The 18,890-nt window shown below is 37.1% G+C and overlaps 1 long non-coding RNA gene across 1 annotated transcript in view; it reads right to left on the reverse strand.

The window, feature by feature from the left end:
• LOC309624428 overlaps window positions 1-18,890 on the reverse strand; it is a 599,716-nt gene that overhangs the window by 245,107 nt on the left and 335,719 nt on the right. The gene's annotated exons all lie outside the window — the stretch shown is intronic.

Here is an 18,890-nt window from a genome sequence, read left to right on the forward strand (position 1 = left end):
CATTCTATACTGATCCAGCATTAACTGGGTACAAATGATATTCTAAAAATCCATAAAGTTACTACATTGATGAGATTAGGAATGAGTAATTATTGAATTTCTACCTAAGTCCCAAGACAACAAGAGTCTGGAAACTACATTAAATATATCTGACTGACAAGTAGAAAAAAGATGGATTGTCCACTCTTCCAAAGATTGTCATAACCATATCTGGGCACTATATCCTTACTTGCTCCTACTCCTGAATATATCCACACCTACAGTTGGCTCACTGGTCATGATGGAACACACCACCTTTCTTGTTAACATCTGTCTAGAATTTGCCACTTGATAGAGCCTCTATTTACTCAACCATCTGTCCCCAGATTGCTCCCTTTGAAATTCAAGAACTTTTTCCTCCCCTGGTATTTCCTGGCCCATATTTTTCGTTTATTCAACAAATACTCTCCATTATATGAAATAAATCTGGTAAGAAAGCAGATAATATGACCACATATTTTATCTTTTCATTGACTTTTCTTTCTAGTGGAGGTGTCAAATAGGGATGAGATAAAGGAATAAGCAAGCTCAATACAGATTACAATAAATAGGACAAAATATACTGTAAATGCAGGAGCCAATTTTACAAAGATTAGTCAGGAAAAGTGTATCTGAGGAGGGAAATAAGACCTAAAGAATGAGACTGAGTCAGCCAGGCAAATGTCTAGGTTTTTTTTTTTTTTTTTAAGTGATCAAGGTAGAGATAGGCAAGTGCAAAGGTCCCAAGGTGGGAAAAGGTTTGATAAATTTCAGGAACAGAAACTGGGCCAGAATAGCTGAAGTATGGTAAAAAAAAAAATCAGGAGAAATGCATAAGATTAAGTTGGAGAGATTATAGGTACCAGATCCTTTAGGGGTTTGGAAACCATAATATGGAGTTCAGATTTCATTATAAGAACAATTAGAAGGCTTTGAAAATTTTTCAGTCAAGAGGCAAGATGGTTTGCTTTTCACCCAAGTTGCTCTATGGAGAAAGTTTTGGAGGAGGGCAGAAGAGGCTGATATAGTACAGGAAAGAACTGCAAATAGTGTTAAAGAATAATTTTTTTTCAGGATATTTTCTGAGGGCAGCTGTTAATTTTTTCTTTTTTTCAATCTTAAAGAATAATTTTTAAGTCAAATCATGACTCTTGTAGAAACATAAAATGAACCTGTGTCAAAGATGGTGCTTAATTAATTAATGAGGAAGCCAGTAAGATGTTACAACTAATTTACAGGAGAAGTCAAAAAGCTCACACGTATCAGCACTCAGAAATGCAGAAATGAATTTCAAATATTGTATATGCAAACCTGGCCAATATCCACATGGCAATAATCAACTGCAGTTGTATGAATAAGAATCATTTGCATTACTATCAGTTTTCTACAATTTAAAAGAGTTGTAAAATAGCTCAAAGACTATAAATGTCACAGATAACCAGGAAAATTATGCTAGACAAGACATCTGGTTTTCTGGTGGTTTTTTTTTTTTTTTTTTGCTCATTTCAAAGTCTTTCACAATGTTTCCCATCAGGAGCTTGGACAAGGACAGTGATAGCAAGCACAGAAAACTGCGCTGAATTATAGAGATGTTCTGAAATCTTAACTGATTGGACTTGCTGATGGGTTAGCAGGGGTGTGTGTGTGTGTGTGTGTGTGTTTCTGTGTGAACGTGTACGTGCGTGCATGTGAGGTGGGTAGATGACAGAAAGAGAGGAATCAAGGATGACTCTGAGTTTGTTCATTAAACCTCGTTCTTGCGGAACAGTCTCACTTGATGCTGGATCCCAGCTAAATTCCTTCACTGGAATGGGGCATATAGAGACCCAGGTAGAAGATAAGATGATGTTTATAGAAGAGAAACAAGAGAAAATTGGCAGATTCTCAGACAGAAATAAGATGACAGAAATAAGATATCTTCATAAGCAAGTTATACATTTAAAGCTAAAAGAGAAAGAGAAAGGGGGTCCCTTCTCTGAAGCACCAATACTGTGAATATTTTCTAATCAGTTCTTATGTAGTTTCAACTAAGGACTCTAAATACAACACGGTGGGATTTGGGGACCTCTCAATCCATCAGTCATAAGTAGGTCATACGTGCAAGTTTTGTCATCAATGGGTTCTGGGTATTTGAAAAATCCCTATTCGAATATGTATATGTTACTGAATTTGGGGTAGGAGTGTGGGATGGGGGTGAGGGAATATCTACCAAGGAAGACAGGGAGGCGCAGTAGCCGACAAGATGAAACGGGGAGGGAGGACTGAAGCAACACCAAGTGAAGCCCTCGGAGCGGGAAAGTCAGGAAGGCAAAGCTGAAAATATAAGAGGCAGAAGAGACAATTTGGTCTACTTAAAACATCGCTGAGAATCAGTACTGGCTTATTACAGCCCTCTTTAATAAGGGGAAATAAGAATCATGTCCGATTTTTAAATTAAAAAAATTTTGCTAACAATATGTTCTATGATTTACACAGCCAACAAAAACAACCACAAAAAAGTGTTTCCAAATGTGAATAGCAGTGGCATCTGGTGGTGAAACTATTGGTAATATAATTTTTACATCATATTCTGTACTTTTTAAGATCTCTATAATGAGCATGGTTACAAGAAAAATAATGACAAAATATGATTGTGGATAACATGGCAAAATAATTCAAGAATACACCTACTCAGTTTACTTTTGCATCTCCTCTCTAAACTGCATGATACAAGACTGAACACATAAAACAAACCCAAACAAGGCCTATCCTTGAAATAATGATTAGTCCTCAAGCAATCATACCAGATTAATTACATATTGTTCCTTAGCATCATGAAGATAAAGAGATGAAGGAAAAATAATATTATTGCCTATTTTTACTCTCCTCCATAGTTTTCAATTAAGAGTTTTGTCTGTAGATATGACCTAATTCAGCATTTATGAAGATACCACGTAATGTGTCTCACCAGAGGATCTCATGAGATCTTACTATAGTGAAACTCATTATAAACCTCCCACGTGTCTGTCCTAAGCAATTTAGTATATAAGATTGGCTTCCATTGAGAGCTCCTTTCTTGGAGTCTCTAACTGAAGAAGATATAATTATAATAGCATCTTCACCCTGTTGGCCCTACCAGCCTTCTGGCCCTACCCCACCAGCATGAAAGGCAGTCTGTCTCTGGACTGGGTCTTCTGATTCCCAGACTTCACATGAGCTGACTTTTACATATTCTTGCAAGGACAGTCAATAGGCAGCCTCCTGATTTGATACCACACACCCTGGCCCCAGACACTTTCCAGCTATGATAGAGAAGCCATCATTTGCCAGCTCATCTCTGCATCACAGCTTCTGCACACCCCTACCTTTTCCGCACCCTCCCAATTCCATTCACTTATTCTTATTGACAAGCTGTGCACTGGTATCTTTTTTTCTAATGGAATTACTGATCTGTTGTAAAAGACATGCCCCAAATCCTCCATATTTGAATAAAACTTCATCTTTGTGTTTTGAAAACCCCCCAAATGTTGGACCAATCTGCTAGTAATTTAGAGGCAAGAAACATGTGCTTATTACAAAAAGAAAATCTGTGGGTTCTTACAGAAGGCATTAAAATTGTTTCTGTCACACATTATCAAAACTCAAGTAGACTTGGAGACAACCCAACATAATCACTTCATGTTGAACATGAAGAAACACAAGCCCAGTTGATGCACCTATTAAGGGGTGGTCAGAACTGAAATCATGTGGTTTTTATTTATTTTCTTCTCTCTTGCCTCAGGGAGACCCACACTACAGAGAAGATCACAGAAAATCTGAAAAGTCTCATGAAGCCCATTGTTCTGAATGCTCCAATTCTACTTATCAAGGATGCCTGCAAAGAGGGAGGCTCAAGAGGGAGGGGATATATGTAGACATATAGCTGATTCACTTTGTTGTACAGCAGAAACTAACAAAACATTGTAAAGCAATTATAATCCAATAAAAATTAAAAAAAAAAAAAAAGAGATGCTAAAGAGAACAGCAATGAACATGGAAACCCAAGAGAAGAGAGAACAACTTCATTGCTAAGATCAAAATCATCCTCGTTTGGATATAACCACCACAAACAAGGTGAAAGAAAGGTATTGAATCAACATGAGAGAAATGTCTGAGGAACTAAGTGGTGTCAATCCTTCTAGAGGACAGGTGGTGGTTTTGTTTTTTTTTTTCTCCCGTTTGATGTCAGCTTTCCGGGATGGGGTAGCGAGACTTACAGTAGTGTTTGCTCAGACTTGACAAGCCAGTCGGGCCTGAGTCCTGTGATGGCTGTGTCACTGAGGTCAGTTTGGACTCCTCTGGGTTTTGCATAGCTGGCCATCAGATCCTGAGTGCTGAATGAGGTGACGGCACATGAGCTGTCCAGCTGTGCTTCCCCAGGGCCAAAGAGCTGAATGAAACACATGTGGGCCTTCATCCGGGTTCCAAACCCTGCAAGGCTTGAAGTTTGTTTTCAGGCCACAGTTCACACGGACTAGTAAGTAAAAGCAGCCTGCAGAGCTGTCCTTTTCTGAAATCTTTGCACTAGCTTTTCCCAAACATTCTTAACTAAGTTTGGGGTCTAGACTGTGAAATATCAGTGCTCTCCAATCTGCTGCATCTCTTTTCAAGATGCCTAAAAGCATTTACAGAAAACAACACTCATTGGTTGATTAGATTAGTGATAAGGTACCAGGTTCCCTCAGTTAACTGCCATTCTCTATGTTTCTTACTTTTTCACTAGTCCCCACCCACAGGCACTATTTTCCCTATATAATTCTCTCTATATTCTCTATTCTTCCCTATTCACTCTCTCCACATTTCTTCCTAATTGTGGTCACTGACGCTTACTCTCTTCATTCTGAGACAACGTATGCAAAAACACTCTGTAAATTCTAAAACTCTGTAACAATGTCAGATATCAGTGTTATCATTATAGCTCATCCTTTTCCAATTGTGGGCAGGTATGTGTGTGCAGTGTGGGTGAGTTTATGTGTCCATGAGAGAGAAGCTTAGCTGTCATGAACGGTTCTCCAACCTGAACTTAGGTCTCCATTACCCCTTCCTGCCCAGAGACAGCCTGAACTCACATAGATAGCAAGATATCTCTACCTAATGACAAATTCAGATGTGAGATTTTTTTTGAAGGTACACAGCAGCAGAAGGTCTGTCCTAGTTAAGCTAAGAAGCAAAGAAAATGTGTTTGAATTCTCCCATCTTGCCTGTCTCCTGACATTTCTTTTTCTCCACTCAAGTATCCCACTGCTCTCTGCTGTTCTCCAGCAAGTCCAAATCTTCCCTATTGGTTAATGCCTCCAGCACCACTGGAGGTGCACTCTCCTTCCAAACCCAAATTCCCATGCATTTAGGCTACAGAAGAAAAATGTCCTGTTAATCTGGTCCACATGGGAGTGTGACAAAAGAATAAGAAAATCCACATGGGAAATGTTATGTTTAATAACTTGTTAGTCATAGAAATAGAGAGTGGTTTTAAAAGGTCTCTAGAAAACATTTTGGAAAAGAATACTTTCAAGAGATCCCTTAATTTTGGAGGTGGCTATCTGCTCTGACATGCATGAGGCAATCTTTAACCTGGAAAATGCAAAACAGCAAAATAAAGTGATAAATACCCTTTAAAAACCAGCTGGAGTACTGGTCAAATGCTGCATGGTGGCAGAGGCAACGCATGGCAGCTGTCAGAGCTGCTTGAAGGCAGCCGTTAAAGCTGGGCATCAATTATTTTAATATTGATTAGGCTATTTCTAACCAGGCTATTTACTTATAGAAAACATTAATGTAGGGCCATTCAACTTTTCTTTTAAAGTTTATTTTTTCTAGAAAGAAATCTAAATTGTCTTGTAGTCTATTTGAACATTAAGAATAGAGATCATAAAAATATATTCACTAAATGGATTAAAAAATTATAAAAAGCTATTTAGTCTCTTGGTCGTAAAATAGGAAGACAGTGGGGCAGACAAGCAAGAGACCAAGAGATGAGGACATAGGAAGAGAAAGACAGAAAGTCAGAGAAAAAACTGGGTCCCAAAGAAACAGCAACAAAGAGATACACTAAGCAGACAAATGCAAACGTGTTCAAAACCTGCACAAAGAGGAGAAGAGAAAGACAAGAAAGGCTATACCTATGTACTCGATGACACTATGCACAGAGGATGGATTGGAAAGCATTTTTAAGAAGACACACATGAAAAGACACTGCAGCGGCTTTGTATTGTGTCCACTTGGCTAGGATGAACTACATTCCCAGATTTCCTATCACTGTATGTTTCCACTGACGGCGACCACAGAGAGACTCAGGTTTGGAGGATGAAAAGTAAAGCAGCAGCCACTTTCCTAGGTCACACAAGTCATCACTTATCCTCTGGCTCACCTTGTTGGTGTGAGACAGGGGCTGGGCCTGAAACAGCTACCCCTTCCACTGATTTCTCTTTCTGCTTTTCCAACGTGTATGTGTATGTGTGTGTGTGTGTGTGTGTGTGTGTGTGTGTGTGTGTAGCTCCAGGATGAAGAAGGGCCCCAGCTTCTGCAGGAAACCCAGGCCATGGAAGTGAAAGGCAATAAGAATGTATGCTTGTGGCTTCCAGCTTCTTGCTGCTCACCTCCACTTTACACGCACCTCCCTTATCCTTGTGGACTTCCAGCTGTAGGATCAGACCCAACAGCCTCACGATGCCTGTTCATCAGCTCCCACAACTGTGTAAGGTCAAACCCCTGTAATAAAACCCTTAATATAAATACATGAATGAATAAATTAATATAGCTCCCAGTGGTTCTGCTTTTCTGACTGTATCCTGACTGATATGGACATATAAACCAAAAATTTGGTTTCCAAAAGTTGATGGAATAACACCCCTACTGTTTAACCTTTAAGAACTGTAGGCCTGCTAGTGTAAACCTCTCTTTATCTAATGGAGTTCAGTTCAGAACGAGATTCCGGTGCATGTGAATTCCCCTACCCCTAATCTGACAGAGTAGTTGTTTTATCAATCAGAATATGAAGAGAGAATAACCAGAAAGATATATCCACAGGGAATCAGAATCTTCCTAAGATTTACTTAGACACTGTCACTATTGACATCACTTCTGATTAAACATTAAGAGTAAGTATAGGACAAGAGTATTTCAAAGATACATGTTCTGACAGTTAATACTGAAATTAAGTATCTCATCATTGCTGCCTCGAAGGGTTACTGAGTCACAAATCATCTTCTTATTTGAATCATTCTTAAGTAAACACTGATCCTATTTGAAATGCACATGATTTAACTACAATTTACACAGTCCCAGGTACTATCGACCATAAATGTTTCTTCTTTATGATTTTGATCAACAATAATAAAGCTCCTAGAGTCAGCTAGCGGTAGTCGAGAGTCTATGTAATTCATTTTGCTTTGGCACATTATATTTCTGCTACATGCTTCTATGAAGAAAGCATCTGCCTATTTCTTGAAATGGTCTTCAACTTCACTGGGACCTGGACAGAGTTGAAATTTATATCCCCACTTGGCTTGGGTCCCTATAATCTATTGCAGTTCTGTCCAATGGAAATACTTGCCACATATGTAATTTTAAATTTCCTAGTAGCTGCATTTTAAAAAAAGTAAAAATGAAAAACAAATGAAATTAATTTTAACAATGTATTTTATTTAATTCAGTATTTCCAAAATCCTTTGACATCATCAATATAAAAAACTGTTTAGTGATATTTAAATTCTTTTCATATTAAGCGTATCTTTGAGACTTCGCAGGTATTCAAAATTTCAGTACATCTCCATTAAGATCAGCCACATTTAAAGAGCTCAGTAGCCACATGTAGTCCAATACTATATTGGGCAACAGTTCTAGTGAGCTTCTTGGGTGAAGGGAGTCATAAGCTTGAATATGCTTACTAGACTCAGGCAGCGAAAACACAAGATAATCTCCACCCGCCAGAGACTGCGAAATCATACAGGCCAGGAAACTTTCAGTGAAAAGTTCGGGTTCTTCTTCACTGAGGATGGCAGTTCCCTGAACAAGCTAGATGAAATCCATTCTACCTCCTTTGAGAGCAGGCAAGGTAGCGAGCGAGTTTGGAGCCGAAAAGCGTTTGTGAGTCCCTGTCTAGGCTCATTGTAAAGTTGTCCACACAGGCCTGCTTTGGGATGCCTGAGACCACAGAACTCTACGGGGTGGTCAGGGGCTGAACAAGCCAAGCTGCTAGAGCTCTGCAAGAAGAGATCTTCTTCTGTCACGAGCACTCTCAACTGCACGCCTGACGGACAATTACAAGGCCTGCGCTAGGCAGCTTTAGTACCACTGTGGGCGGCGTGCTGGGGAGCAGGGAAGAGCAACACTGATAGAAGTCAGGCTGCAAGAACAAGGGAGGCCCAAGGAGGCTCAAGCCGACCAAATCCAGTATGTGACACAGCAAACGTGCTTGGGGCGCCGGGGCATGGTGTGAGGAGGGACAAGGGAGAGGTGTGGGAAAGGGAGAGTTCCTTCTTAGGATCTTATTCAAGTGGGAAGCTAGATCTCAGGTTCACTCCAACAATAACAACAGCCTGAATAGTACCTGCCACTCAATGCTTGTCCCCTGCCGTTACGATACAAAACCGAGGCAATGACTACAATTGCGATAGGATACGCGGACCAGATGCTTAGCATGCGCCAGCCAATGTTTCAAGGGCTTACACAAACATTTCATTATATTTTATAACTCTCCAAGGTGAGTATTTTAGTTTTCACTTTAAAGATAAGGCAACTGAGACTCCAGAGTTACTCGTCTGATGTCACACTACTAAAAAGTGATAAACTGAAGTAGCAACACTACACATGATTTCTCCAAATTTACATTAGTGATTAGAAGCAATATAGAAGTTGCAATAGCATAAGAGTGAAAGGGGTTTCTCTTTAGGTAGAGAAGAGGTTGAGAGAGGCCCTTTTCCTTCCAGTACATTGCAGGTGCTGTAGATTTTCACAGTTGAGGCTGAGGACTTGGCTGCCCAGCTAGAGACTACATTTCCCAGGCCCCCTTGCAGTTAGCTATGGCCATGTGACTAAGTTCTCAATAACGATATGTGAACAGAAGTGACAGGAGTCACTTCCTGGCTGGATCCTTAAAACTGTAGGGATGACTCTGCTTTCTCATCCCTCTTCCACTGGCTGAGACCTGAGCATGTCACGCATTTAGTTTTAACCATATGACATGATAGCAGAGCTCTATTTGATGGCAGAGTTATGTCTCAGAAGAAGCTTGATCACACCAGTGACCATGAGGGTCAGAGTTGTTGTCTCTTCCAGAATGCCTCATTCAAAACTATTACTACTGTTAAACTATGACAGAGAAATAAGCAACCATGTTCTTTCCTCTTCTATTTTGTGGTATTTTTTTTTTTTTTACTTCAGCTTATCTCAACCCTACATACACAGAGAAAGCTGAAACTGTCAAGTGAAGGTTATGCATATTAGCACTGCGGAAGATGCAGAGCTCTACGCACCACCCCTATCCCCGTATTTCAGCAACATAACTAAACCAGTACTCTAGATCTCTTCCAATGAAGAGAGACCTCAAGGACTTTGAGTGCCCAGAATTTTCTGAAAATCTTCTGTTGCCTGATGTCAGTAGGTGTGGCTTAAGAGGAGGACTATGCCTGTCATAAGCAAATTTCATAAATGGCATCACAGAGATAAAGTATATGTAAAATTAGTCTATTTGTATTCTATATTTTTAAATAAATATAATGAAACATACCAAGCTTCATGAAAAATATACAAAATTATGTTAAGGCACATGATCTAATGTTAAAAGATATTTTGTTTCTTAGTCCACGGATTTCCATGAATGTACAGAGAGAATATTATAGCCATGAACTTCCAGACATGTGAAGAAATTAGATTTAAAACCATCTGAACAGCTTTGGGAAAAAATCACTTCTGCATTCAAGATAATTGAGTGGGACTATATAGTAGTCAACTAGTGCTAAGATAATGCTAGGTAACAACTCTAAAGTTCTCACTAGCCAATAACAACCAGCACTCATTTATCATTTACTGGCCTAAAGATAAACTGTGGATCATCTACTTGGCTCTGATTTGCAGTTTGGGTTAAGTTTACTCTACATGCCTCCTCATCCTTTTTGAAGCAGCAGACTAACTTGGACATGCTCTCCTCATGACAACGCAAAAGCATAAGAGAGAGAATGGGAACACATGCTACTTCCCATAGCCTTGACACTTCCACTAACACTCCATTGGTCAAAGCAATTCCCATGGCCAAATACAACATCAAGGGGAAAGGAAATTTATTCCAGCCACAGCAGGAAATACTTCCAAGTCACATGGTAACCAATAATAACCTAGTCTCTCACTGGTCAAGTGTAAATTTGTGTCTGTCTAGTTCTAAGACTCATGCACTTTTCCCTGAGTCTTGTTTTCCTGAAATATTATTTTGTTTTTTCAGTATATGTCCTCACTTAATCTTAACAATATTTTTATGAAGTAAGTACCATGATTCCATTTTAGAGACGAGGAGTTCACTAAGGTTGAATAATTCAGCCAATAACAAACAGTTAAGCAACAGCAGAACTGAAGTTCAAATCAGTCTCTTTGAATGAGGGTTCTTTTAAAATGTAAAGGAATTGAATGATTTTACAGCATGTGTCCCCAAAAGGCATTCATTGCATGGACAACTCAGAAAGCCTTTATCTAGCACTTACTGTGTGAGGGGCACCACACACAGCACTAGCACCACAACAAGACCTCAGGATAAACAAATCAGTGAACACATAACCTTTAACTTGAGCGCCGTGTCCAGGTCAAGTAAACAACATCCTCAGTCAATCCAAATCACTCGTGTCTTGCTTGATAAACAATGAGCTATTTTACAGCGTTACAATAATTCCCAGTCACACACAGCCCACCTCCTTTTAGTCACTGGTATTTGTTTTGGCTTTACTTGCATGGCCCATAAATATTCATTTATTTTTGCCCATAACGATACATACATATAATGTCAGAAAGGTATCCTTGTTACAAATATGTACTAGTTAGCTTGCCCTTTAAGACACATTTTCCCTCTTTTGGTGATTTTGAATTCTAGATTTGATCTAGCATACTCTATTTGGTCATAATTGTGATTTAAAAAAAAAAACAGCCACAATCTTCTGTTGTATATTTTAAAGAAATCTTAGCTGAATTTATGCAATTCATGCAATGATAAATAAAACCGAATATTTTCTGCAAATAGCTATCATAATCCTGGTGAATAGAGAAAAGAGGAGAGACTTTGGTATTAATAAAAATGTTGGACAGATGAGACATTTTGGATAAGACAGATAAAGAAGGCAGATTCTTATTTGAATTAAGGAAAAAATATTAGAAATGAATAAATGTATTCTTTTGACAAGCATAAGACTGAGCTGAACCATTTTTAATCATTTCTAAATGGAATACAAGGTAAGAAGTTCCTATGTGTGCTTTGTGAATGTAAGGCACTTCAAATCTCATTTTATGTGTCCTACTAATGAAATGGATACCACCAGTTGACGTAACATATTTTGTTTCTCGCAAATTAGTTTTCCCTTATTTTTTAAATTTTGTTTTAAAAGAATTCCTATAGTATGTTTCCCTCTTATTAAAAACAACTTATAGAGAAGCTACTCTGTACCAGCTACTCTGCTAGGTCCTCTCCATTGTTAGAGTCACACAAATCTAGTCAATGATTCCCACTTTTAATAAAGTAACTGCCTTTGAGTGCTCATAAATTTCTATTGATATCACAATAAGCAGCTAAGAAAAATTGATTATTTTATGTATAACCAATATTTTAAGCTTTCTTTCCTTCTTTCTTTTTTTCCTTCTTTCTTCATTCAGTCATTCATTTTTTGGTAATTTATTTATTTACTTATTTAATTTATTTACTTATTATAATTTGTTTAGCTACTGGCATCCTTGACTGACAACAAATAAATGTATATATTCTAACAGCAGTAGCTGCTTTATCAAAAATCCAAGTAACTTGATTTGCCTGTGAATATCACCTACTTGGTTATTTTCCTTCTAAATAAGATTAAAGTATGACATTCTGTTACCAAAAGAAAATGGTCTATAGAATGTGCTTAGATTTTCAAAGGACATTACCACTTAATAAAATAAGTCAGTAAAAGTATATAGTTTTGCTAAAATTTGACAAGGGAAAGTCAATTATTTGTGAGTGATTATACCCTCCAGATATAACAAACACATTCCCCACTTCAGCACTGGAAAGCTATTTGGATATGATACTCTTCCAACAGAGGCTAATCCTAATTCTTGTTTCTTGTCAGCACCATTAGCACTTAGCAGCTGTTAGACAAATTCTAAGGACAATCTAACAAAAGATTTCTGTCATAGCAGGAAAGGAAAAAAAACAACTGATTTCTGGGATGAGTCACTCAAGGCAGAGAAGTAGAGAGAGCAGCTTTTACAAAGGCACCTCCTTCCATTTCATTTTATAGGTTGAGTTCTATTGATAAGGAAATTGACTCAAACAGCTTTTGGCTTTAAAACCACCCCAGACATGTTTATCTTAGGCCATGTGGTGCCATCGCTAAAAAGGAATATGTTAATAGAAAAAAACCAGCAGCTCATGCAGCTCGATATCAAAAAAACAAACAACCCGATCAAAAAATAGGTGGAAGACCTAAATAGACATTTCTCCAAAAAGACATACAGATGGCCAACAAACACATGAAAAGATGCTCAACATCATTAATTATTAGAGAAATGCAAATCAAAACTACAGTGAGGTATCACCACACACTGGTCAGAATGGCCATCATCAAAAAATCTACAAACAATAAATGCTGGAGAGGGTGTGGAGAAAAGGGAACACTCTTGCACTGCTGGTGGGAATGTAAATTGATAGAGCCACTATATAAAACAGTATGGAGGTTCCTTAAAAAACTAAAAATAGAATCACCATATGACCCAGAAATCTCACTCCTGGGCATAGACCCAGAGAAAACCATAATTCAAAAAGACATATGCACCCCAATGTTCATTGCAGCACTGTTTACAATAGCCAGGACATGGAAGTAACCTAAATGCCCATCAACAGAGGAATGGATAAAGAAGATATGGTACATGTATACAATGGAATATTACTTAGCCATAAAAAAGGAATGAAATTGGGTCATTTGTAGAGATGTGGATGGATGGACCTAGAGAGTGTCATACAGAGTGAAGTAAGTCAGAAAAAGAAAAACAAATATTGTACATTAACGCATATATGTGGAATCTAGAAAAATGGTATAGATGATCTTATTTGCAAAACAGAAATAGAGACACAGATGTAGAGAACAAATGTATGGATTCCAGGAGGGAAAGGTGGAGGGATGAGAGGAATTGGGAGACTGGGATTGACACATATACACTATGGATACTATGTATAAAATAGACAACTAATGAGAACATACTGCATAGCACAGGGAACTCTACTAAATGCACTGTGGTGACCTAAATGGGTAGGAAATTCAAAAAAGAGGGGATATATGTATATGCATAGCTGATTCATTTTGCTGTACAGAAGAAACTAATACAACATTGCAAAGCAACTATACTCCAATAAAAATTAATTAAAAAGAAAAAATAACATAAAAGCTATAAAGTTCTCTCTCATATTGAGCACCAGAACTTCATTAGAGAGTAACTGTCAGTTTCAATTCCTCTCTTTTAATTAGAATATGGGAAAACTGAAGATCCTGGCATAGAAAGAGAGTAATGTTAAATGGAAAAGCAGGAATTACACATTATATGAACATAATTGGTGAAATTTTTGCACGTGGGTATGTGTGTACAGAGAAATAGAGAAAGGATGGAGGTATGGGAAAATACTGATAGAAATAGTCAAATATTTACAACTGTGATTATGGGTAGCATTTTTCCTTTTTTTTTTCTTTACAACTAACATACTTTTATGATCAGGATTTTAATTATTCCATATATTTTCAAAATTTTCTGCTGAAGTACAAAGTGAATTAAGAAAACACAATTAAGTAATTCCCTAATTCCTCTATTCTATACTAAACAAAGTAAAGCAAGCAGAATTCATTCATGGAATTAAAATCACTTTTTGTTAAACTATCTATACTTGTGCATGTATGCAGGCAACTGTATACATAAATTAGGGAAACTTCAACTTGTTTCAAAGCCAATGAATAATACTGTCTATCTGTTTTAGACCCACTTTTGATAAAATGACTCAGAAAGGAAAACAATAATCAAACTTTCTTCAGCTGTGTTTAGGGGCCAGCAAGTTTGGAGTTAAATAAGGCCAAGTAAATTCATTTGTAGTTTGTCTCATACTTGCACAATCCAAAATCCCCATACAGAATTCTCTTCAAAAATGTAGAAATGTAACCAGTGTTCAGAATTCTGACCTCGAAACATGTGGATGGCCTAATTTTAAAACCAAAGCATATTCTCTTGATATGTTTCAGTGGTTGAAATTAATTTTGGAAGCACAAGCTGCAAAGTGACAAGAACTATCTCCATATTGGTTGTTGTTAATGATGTTCTATAATGTTTCAGTGGGAGTTGGCTATAATTGGCCTTGTTTTGTAGAATAGAATTGTTCATCTAACACGTGCTTTTGAAACCTACTGTACTTTCAGCCCAACATAGACGTTTTTGCTACAGACTATCAGTAACCATATGTTTTGCTTCAGAAGATAAAGATCTAAGAATAAGATAGGAAAATTATTACTGAAAAACATCATTATACAAGAGAGTATAGAACTAGATGCTAAAATTGTTTCATAATTTATAGGTTAAGATGTTTCAAAGAGAGGTAAATATTTATCAACTGGAAAAGTCAGGTAAAACTTCATGAAGATAGGATTTGTTTGGTCCCGAAAAGATGATAATGTTGTTGTTTATGCTGCTGCTGCTGGTGATATTAGTATGAATTGAGCATATACTTATGCCATGCACTGTGCTTTACATAATTATTTCATTTAGTCTTCATAGTACCTTATAAAGTCGAAATATGATCGTCTTTATGTTACAGATGAGGAAACTGAGGTATAAAAGATTGTTACTTGCCAAGTGGGGGTAGAATTCCAAACCTGCCAGCCTGTTTTCAAATTTCTATTCTGATTTCCTGTCCTCGTTCAAATAATCAGATAAGTTATGCAAGTACCATCCAAGATGATTATCGCACACAAGCTTGCCTAGATTTCTCAGAATCCCCTTTCCTGCTGGCCTACGCTCTTCTCAACTGACTTGTCGGGACCTGGCTAGTTCATCTTGGGCACTCTAATACTAAACTTGTGTTGAGTCACTAGTAAACTGCCAAGAGCTTTAGAACTGCCAAAGAAAAATCTGACTACACATTAGAATAACCTAGGGAGCTTGTTAAAACTATATTCACAGTTCCCCATTTCTTGAAGTCTGTAGTTTAAAAAATAATTCTCATATTAATCTAGGGTTGCTAAAAGGGCATTTGAGATCAATAGCTTGTGGCTTACCCATGGATCAGTTGCCCCAAGACTTAACTAACTCTGGGGACAAAATCTCTCTCAGGTCAGTGTCTCTGAGGCCATTCTATTATTCGTTTAACAAACATTTAATCAAGACTAACTATGAGTCAGCCACTGTGACAAATTCTGAAATAAAAATGAAAAAGAAAAAAAAAGACAGTGCCTTCCTTTAAGAAGTTCATTGTTTACTGACATAGAGAGATAAGCCGAAAAGCACAGTCCAGTAGGTTAGTTTCAGAATCGATTCTTGCACGGGGTTCAGTGAGAGCACATAATAAGGGCATTACAATCTCCTGGCTCATTACAATTTCACTTTCTCTGGCTCTTCCTTCCCACGCAGTCTACTGGAGGTTTTATTTACGTCATTTCATTTAATCTTCACAACAACCCTAAGGAGACAGACATTAGTGATTTCAAAGATAAGGAAATTGGGACTCAGAGGGATTTAAAAAATTGTCCAAGGATATACACCTAAGCATCAGAAAGAGAATTTAAAACCACAGCTATGTATCCCCAAATCCAAAAGTACACTCTTCACATTTTGCAAATTGCCAACAATTTTAAGGATGTTTATCTCAGAAAATGAATAGTACAGTCAATCCTTTACACAAGGAAATAGCTAGGATTTTAAACCCTTTGCCTAGTTCCAATAAGTAACACATCCAGTCAATCTGAACAGTTTACGTCTTGCTTGGTGAACAATGAGTTATGTTACAATGACTATAACAACAATTCAAAGTCAGACACAGCCCTCTTCATTCTGTGGGCTCATATTTGCTTTGGCCCCTGATATGAGTCAAGCCACAACTCATGTTCCGTTCCCAGGGAGCCATTTTGTTTTCTCTCAGCAGAACCTGTGCCCATATTTTTTGCAAGCTGCTGTTTATAAAGCATTTTGTGGTGGTTCAAGAAAATAAGATTGTAGATTAAAAGACTAGACTGAAATTATCCCATATTCAAACTAATCCTTCCTCTAGAAGGTAACATATTTCATGTGGTACTAACAAATCTTGTTAATTAATGTTAAGGTTAGAGCTATTATGATCTTTTTAATCTTTTGGCAGGGTCTACTTTAAAAGGAATTAGGAGTTCAATGAATTGAATAGATGAACACATTTTAAAATAGCATGAGAGTAAGATTATATGGCATTATCAGAACACAGTTAAGATAAAATACCGTCTAGAACTATCACTTCATCAACAGGATTTGGGTGAAGGTCATAAATTGAGGGAGATGATTTTGAGGATGAGATTTGGAATTCAAATATTTACCACCCTACTTGATGAGGAACAGAGAGAAGATGGTTATAAGAGTTGAAATGTAACTGTTGAGTTATATGGGAACAATGGATTTTATGTGTGCCTATGTGTGGATTTCAATTCTCCACCTGTCATCTTTCATATTTGTCTCCCTATATTAATTTTTTCCTTCTCATCGTATTTCTCGTAGGAATCCAGGAGTAAAAATATACACTATTGGCATTTAACAATTGAACCACATAATAAGAAACATACATAACATGTAAACAATTAGAAAATATTTAACTTTTTAAAATCTGTATTACAATGTATATTTTCTTTTCAAAAAAAATCTAGTCTCAACATACAAAAATTTCCTAAATGTTTGAAGCATTTTGAAGTCTTACCAAATATCCCAAAAGAAATTCTAAAATATCTTAAAAAATTCTAAAGGTACCTACAATACTTTTACTTAAATTAATTCTAACAATTTCTCAGAATTAATGTAATAGGTTATATTAAAAGAGTTTTAATAATGCAAATATCAAACAATGAGGTTTTCTTTTTTTCATTTTCCCAGTAGATTAATTCAGTCTGACCTCACTACTAAGAAATTCTGCTTCAAATAGTTTTTGTTTTCCTTTGTTCCAGAAGCTTAGGCATGAATTTTCTCCACTAGTTGTATTCAGTTTCTCCAATAGTTTTATTCATCTTATCTGATGATAAAGTAATGAAATCCATTTCTTATCTTGAACAACCACACCAAAAATTTATTTCAAGGATTCTGAAAGAAAAATACTTTGAGTAAAAAGAACCATGGTTAGAGCTGTTAGAGGTTAAAATATGACCAAATATAGATCGAAAGCCTGTTCTGAAGACTTCATGGTTTGGGATAGAGGAAAGCCAAAATCATGAAAAATAACTATAAGACACAAAATAATTCACATAAAATGTCCAAATTGCTATGGTAAGGTTTCTACAATATCAGGTTGTGAGAAATCAAGAAGGCTTCTTAGAGAAACTGGCATTTAATAAAAAATTGTTTAATAGAAGAATAGGGTTTAGAAGAACAGATTAGAGGTGGGGATTGTGGTCCGGTAGGAAACAGTATCAACAAACTATCAGAGGAAGAAAAAAAAGTGCATTTAGGGGAATCAAGGCATTCATTTCCTCCATGGTGTTCTGTACCTACCACCACTTGGTATTTGTCACAATACATGGTGGTCTTTTTTAATGTGTCCCCACAAAGAAGTTACATGTGTTACTCAAAAAGAGAGACTTGATTTTATCATCTTTTATCTCTACAATCTAGCATAATTCTTTGTATACCAAAAGTTACTGGTTTTCATAAATTTTTAATTCATTTGAGAAATGTTCCTCAGGCATTTGCTAAGAAGGGTAATAAAAAAAAAAAAAAGGTAGACCATCCTCAACTCAGTTTTTAGTTAGTAAGAGATGTACATAGTTCAGGATAATATGCAATCAAGATAAGAGAACTACAATTTGCTAAATGCTTTTCATTGCCAGCCTAGAAACATAACCCTCTCACTCACCCTGCAAAGTAGGCATTAATTTTACAGATGAAGAAACTGAGTTTCAAAAAGAAGTAATTTGTTCAAACTTTATTTGGCTGGAAAGTGGCTAAACTCAAGTTTGATCCTCTAACTACTCCACACTGCTAATGTAGTACAGATGTATCTTGAAGAGCTACAGGAAACTACCTAAGATATTTTATTCTAAGTGGGAGTTAGCTTGGTAAGGTTTCATGAAAGAAAAAGAGCCAAAGTATTTCTGTAAATATCCTTCCATCCTCCCTGAGGCACTCTCTCTAAATAGCTTTTGATTTTTTACTTTAGGTAATTCACACCCGGCCACCAATCCCCACCCTTGTGGAAATGTGATGATTCCCAATGCAAACAATTCTCCCTCAGAGCTGCAATTCCAAGCACCTTATCACACAGAATAACTCTTTGGACTCCTGATTATTCTGCCTCATCTTACTATTAGCTCCCCCAGAAGATGTATTCTTCCACCATTGCGCTAGCCACAAAGACCTTGCTCTGTAAACAGCACTCACCTCTACTGCTGTGTGTATAGGTGCCCCATCTTATCTAATTCAGT

Source organism: Balaenoptera borealis (assembly GCF_965194805.1).
Source record: "Balaenoptera borealis genome assembly, chromosome: 2".
In the NCBI taxonomy this organism is placed as follows: Eukaryota; Metazoa; Chordata; class Mammalia; order Artiodactyla; family Balaenopteridae; genus Balaenoptera; species Balaenoptera borealis.